Source organism: Macrobrachium nipponense, chromosome 25 (genome assembly GCF_015104395.2).
Source record: "Macrobrachium nipponense isolate FS-2020 chromosome 25, ASM1510439v2, whole genome shotgun sequence".
Lineage (NCBI taxonomy): Eukaryota > Metazoa > Arthropoda > Malacostraca > Decapoda > Palaemonidae > Macrobrachium > Macrobrachium nipponense.
The window spans coordinates 32,433,471-32,439,470 of record NC_087214.1 but is presented as its reverse complement, the minus strand read 5'-3'; the positions used below and the strand labels follow the sequence as shown (position 1 = coordinate 32,439,470).

General features: G+C 36.4%; 1 protein-coding gene across 1 annotated transcript in view; it reads left to right on the top strand.

Annotated features, from left to right (window-relative positions):
• The first annotated feature begins 832 nt into the window (after positions 1 to 832).
• LOC135199314 (uncharacterized) overlaps positions 833 to 6,000 on the top strand; it is a 246,646-nt gene continuing 241,478 nt past the window's right edge. Inside the window, exon 1 of the mRNA XM_064227224.1 lies at positions 833 to 1,017. The gene's annotated coding sequence lies outside the window, so the exon portion shown is untranslated. The remainder of the gene's footprint in view (positions 1,018 to 6,000) is intronic.

Below are 6,000 nucleotides of genomic sequence, written 5' to 3'. Positions count from 1 at the left end.
TTTTTTTTTTTTTTTTTGGTCACCAATTCGACTAGTGACCAGATCCAATGTTACCTAATGTGACTGATCCAGCGTGTAATACATATACACATATATACATACGCACATACATACATATATATATGCGTAAAAAATAATCGTAGATGCACGTGACTTCATTAAATAAGCGAACACCGCAGGAAAATCATCGGCAGAAATCCAAGCGCTTTCGTCTTTACTAAGAAAGCGATTGGATTTCTGCCTATCATTTTCCTGTTGTATTCGTTTATATATATATTATATATATATTATATAAATATACATACATATCATACATATATATTCATTATGTGTATGCATTGATATTTATATTTATACAGGGTTTATGTTATTCAAATACACGCTCGTCTTTTCCAATTGATGATTCGTATACAAAAAGAAATACAGAGAGAGAGAGAGAGAGAGAGAGAGAGAGAGAGAGAGAGAGAGAGAGAGAGAGAGAGAAGGGGGCGGGCGTGAGCATCTTGCCGGCAGATATTTTGTAGAGAGGTTAATCATTAGCAAATATATCAACAGCCGTATTTATTTACCGAGAGTAATACTGTCTTTGAAACCTTCCAAGAATCAACGAATTTATTCCCAATAACGAAACAAGAAAAAAAGACCCCCCAAAAATAAAAACCTTATTAACAAATCCAACGAGAAAATAAAACCAACTCAACCAGACAGCGGACCGCCTCCACATACATAAGAGCCACCACCATCATCATGTGACCTCCGACGCCGATATCCAAGATGGCGGACGCATGTGACTTCAACAACATGTGACCTGTTAGGCAGGTAGTGATCTCCCAGTCATTCACTCAGTCAGTAGGTGGCTGTCTCCCGCGCTCGGCGTACGTACCGGTCGTAAAACTGCCTCCACAGAGACAGAGAGAGTCGTGCATTTCGGTCGTTCACGTGCATTGATTGGCGTGCTATTCATAGCGGGGTTTGGAAAAAATAAAATAAATAAGTGTTCATTTTTCTGTTACATTTCCGACGGCTGGGTGTTACTGACACAAAAGCTAACGCGTCTCAGGTAAGTTGCGTATACTGTTTTATATTGTCATAATACTTTGGATACAAGAATAGAGGAAATTCATATCGATTGTCCAAGTTCATGGCACACTTAGATTGGATATATATATATTATAATATATATATATTATATATATATATATATATATATATATATATATATAATATATATATATTATATATATATATATATATATAACATATATATATATATATATATATATATATATATATGATATATATATATATATACACATTCCCAATAACGAAAAAAAAGACCAAAATAACCCTTTTAACAAATATATGAGCAATCAATTTCCTTTGCAATCAATTTACCTATCCAGTAGAAAAAGACCTCGTATGTCATCTATTCCTTACATTTTTACCTATTCATTTATCAATTTTTTTTTAATTTGTTCTTTCTTATCTCATAACTGATCTCTTCTCTTCTCTCTGTATATCCTGGTAACCTTCTGTCGAACAAACACCTTTAATATTCTTTTGGAAGCTCCGCTTTGAAGTCCGCGGCTCCTGTGTGCTGGAGATCTTGCTCCATATGAATAGGGTTCGTCATCTTCTGAATAATAATAATAATAATAATAATAATAATAATAATAATAATAATAATAATAATAATAATAATATACTGTATATCAGAGACGGATTTTCCTGAAAAAGTTATTCACGTCAGATAATTGGGGGCCTTCATGAGTCTCCAAATGGCTGGAGAGAGAGAGAGAAGAGAGAGAGAGAGAGAGAGAGAGAGAGATATTAAATTACCAGAAATTATCAGAAAATAGTATTTAATATATAATATATATATATATATATATCTATATAGTATTATATATATATATATATATATATATATATGATATACACTTACACATGTATATATTCGTATATATACTAAGTATAGATTCTACAACTCACTTTTTACCAGATTCCTAATACGTAGGTATCTCTAATAGCGACAATGGCCTCCTTCCTAACTTCTCGAATTGATGAAACTTTTTTTTGGGACACACTCCTCACTACAAAAGCCTTAGATCCAAAACGCAAGAAATATGAGGTCATTCTGATGTCCAGTAGCTGGAATCGAACTCGCATAGAAAGTTTCAGAACTCAGTCACGTTGACGACCTGAACCACGAGAAGATCAGGTGGCAAAATTACCTCATATTTGTTGCGTTTGGATCTCAAGGCCTTTGCATTGACGAGCGTGTCCAGAACTTTGGATAAATTCGATAGGTTATCTATATATATATATATATATATATAATATATATATATATTATATATGTATAATCTAATAAAAGGAGCCCATAAAAACGCTAAAATTTAGAGAGAAAATACTATATTTCAGAGACTGCTGTCTCTCCTTTAGGTAGATGAATGAGAAAAAGTTACAGAAAAGGTGGTATTTATACCAAGAGGTATAAATACCACAGGTAAGCCAATCATTGAGAGTGACCCAAATTGGCTTAACTGTGGATGGATCTCTTGGTATAAATACCACCTTTTCTGTAACTTTTCTCATTCATCTACCTAAAGAGAGAGACAGCAGTCCCTCTGAAATATAGTATTTTCTCTCTATATTTTTGGGCGTTTTTTTTTATGGGTTCCTTTTATTAGATGAATTCTGTCGTAACAGAATATTTATACCAGTTATATATATATATATATATATATATATATATATATATATAATCACACATTTATTCTTTACCAACGTGAGTTAAAAATTCTATCCCCTACGCAGCCTAAAAATACAATATTTTCAAAGTCTATTTACAATTCATAGCGACAGGGATGAGCTATCTGTAGTACTGACATTACAATGCAACGAATGCAGGCACTGTCTGGTCTAGTCAGTGCCGGAATGGGTGACCAGAAGTTAAAAAAGGCAGCGATGGGTAAGTTGCTTCAAGGTCGTCCGCTCAAGGAGTTGGTTCTCCAAACCAGACGGACTACCAATACGAAAGGTTGAACAAACTGACAAAATTCCTTGATTAGAGCAACGTGCTGAGCTGAACACCGCTGGATCAACAACAACCGAGACGCCGCCTGAATCAACAACGAGTTTGGCTAGCGCCTGGAGGGGTTACCCTGTAAACAGTAACGAGAAGTTAGAAGATCAGCAAATTGTGCAACACTGGGTTTTGGCCACGACTTGGATGGGTTATCATAAAAAAAAAAATCCACTGACTGCAAATCTTTCAGTGTAACACTTGGGGCACAAATTGCATGCCTGGGTCACCATGAGACATGAGAAAGCAACTCTGAGAGAGAGAGAGAGAGAGAGAGAGAGAGAGAGAGAGAGAGAGAGAGAGAGAGAGAGCTATTCACCAAACACTAATTACCCACAAAAGACCCGAGATGAAATGGAGGCTTTCTGCCTGCTATTGACATCCAGTAATAGCGGCACAAAGACAAATCCCTTTTGTTTTCTAATTAATAACGAGAAAACATTATTCATTTCAGTGTCTCTTCACGTCAGGGTCGGGGGGGGTGGGGGGTGGGGGGGTGGGGGTGTCGGGTGGAGAAGTGGGAAGGAAAGTTACCGTCTCATGGACGTGACTAAGGGGGCCCACTGTTGGCATTTCCGAAATTTCACAGTAGCATCCTCGATCAAGAGTACTAGAAGACGAAGGAATATACTGAATAAAAGACATAAATATAAAATAAGGGTAAGGAATACAGAAAGTAAAATGCAGGGAATGCAGACATTCCATCAAAAAGGACATCAGGAATTACGCAGTTTATACATACATACATACATGCATACATACTACACATATATATAAATTTATTTATATATATATATATAGTATATATATATATATATCTATATATATATATATATATATATATATATATACATTTACTCACAGAGTAATCTTTACAAGAAACCTCGCAAACCGCCTGGAAAGCGTTTTGAGTACGTAAAACAAAAAGGACCTTCGGTTTAATCTATCAAAACTGGTTAAATAACTTTCCTTAAAGAGGAGGAGGTATTTTTTAATTCGCCTTTTACGATGTCGGTCTATTTCATGGACCGTCTCTCTGTTTTCGTGGCATGTTTTTTTTATACCCACGAAAGTGCGAAGAAAAATTGCCCTGGAGTGAGTGAAGTTGATGGGATGGGAGATATAATAATAATAATAATAATAATAATAATAATAATATAATAATAATAATAATAATAATAAAATAATAATAATAATTTGCTCAAAGTGATGGGTACCAGTTCTTTACATGGGAGTGTCAAAAGTATCATTAAAATAATCCTCTAAGGACGTATGTGGAGAGAGAGAGAGAGAGAGAGAGAGAGAGAGAGAGAGAGAGAGAGAGAGAGTTACAAGGATTAGGATGTCTCAAAGACTTGTTAGTGTATCCTAAGAGGAGACATCATGCGCTCACTTATCTCTATGAACAGGTTTTGCTGTTCAATCAGTGTCCTAATGATTATGTCTGGCTTTATTTTAAACTCTTCCACACTAAGAGAGAGAGAGAGAGAGAGAGAGAGAGAGAGAGAGAGAGAGAGAGAGAGAGAGAGAGAGAGAGAGAGAGAGAGAGAGTAGTTGGCGGTTTGGGGGGAAAGTGTGCAATTACTATATGGGAAGAGCCGTCTATTGGCAGATATCTTTCAACTGCCTCGAGGAATATTATTCCTACATTGAAATCAGGATACGAGCTAGAATTCTTATACGCTGTACGGCAAGCATCCTACTACTAATTCTGATCGAGAGAGAGAGAGAGAGAGAGAGAGAGAGAGAGAGAGAGAGAGAGACTAGCCTGTTATGATGCCTATTGCCGTTTTGTAGTCCTAATGACATGGGCTGATTGTTACGTCCTTTCTCTCTCATTTATTAAACTGGATATTTCCTACCCTGAAACTCCACTATATATATCTCTCTCTCTCTGTTTTCTCTTTCAACCAACTTCCGTCGTCGACAAGGCAATTCAAATTAGTCCTTTCCGTTCTACTTATGCTGAAGCAAGGAGCGTAATGTTTCTCCAGACACACACACCGATTAGTATTATCTCTCAGTCTGGCAGAATACTAATCAGATAACAAGTTATTTCTCTCGTTATATCAGTAGGCTAGTGCCACCGTATCCTTGAACGCCTGCGCAGAATGAGAACCTCTTGTTTGTTTACTGATGTCAGTATATGCCATACCTCCCATATCTTTGCAGAACGTAGGCTATAAAAATCTCTTGATTACACACATACACACGCACAACTGAATGTTTTTCCCGTTTAAATCGATAATTCAAAGTAATTTTAATTAAAAATAATGACACGTTAAAGTAACACTAGGCTGATCTCTAAGTGCCATTGGTGAAAGCCTAATTTCTAAGGAGTTTTAATGAAACTAAATTTAAGTTTATTTATCACTTCATTCTCTTGTTTTTCATTGCGGTTACGTGTGAAGGAAATGAAAATGATTCTCCTAGTGTTACTTGAAAATTACTAGAGCCCTAATAACATTTAATTCAGCACTGACAAACTATTTATTTATTAGGCTCCCCGGGTAGATTACGTTCAGTGACCGGACCGTGTAACACCATTTTGCCCGGTCCGTAATCCCTCCGCCAAGGTAAGTAGTTCTCGCAGATGGACCCGCAGCCTACCAAACCCGACCCCAGCCGACCAAACCCGAACCCAACCACAGGACCAACCCGAACATGCATCAACATGAAAGCCGATTCTCTTCGATATTTTTAATCTTGCCCAACTAATCTTTAGGACCTTCCAATTTAATTTACAGTATTCTATATTTTCACCCATGCCCAACTGAAATGTAAGAGCTCCATTTTTTCCCTTCGTTATTCTATTTTTTTCCATGCTTGCCCAACTAATTTGCAGGAGTTCCATTTTTTTTTTTCATTATTCGATATTTGACTCTTGCCCACGATAGTTTTACCCGTGCCAA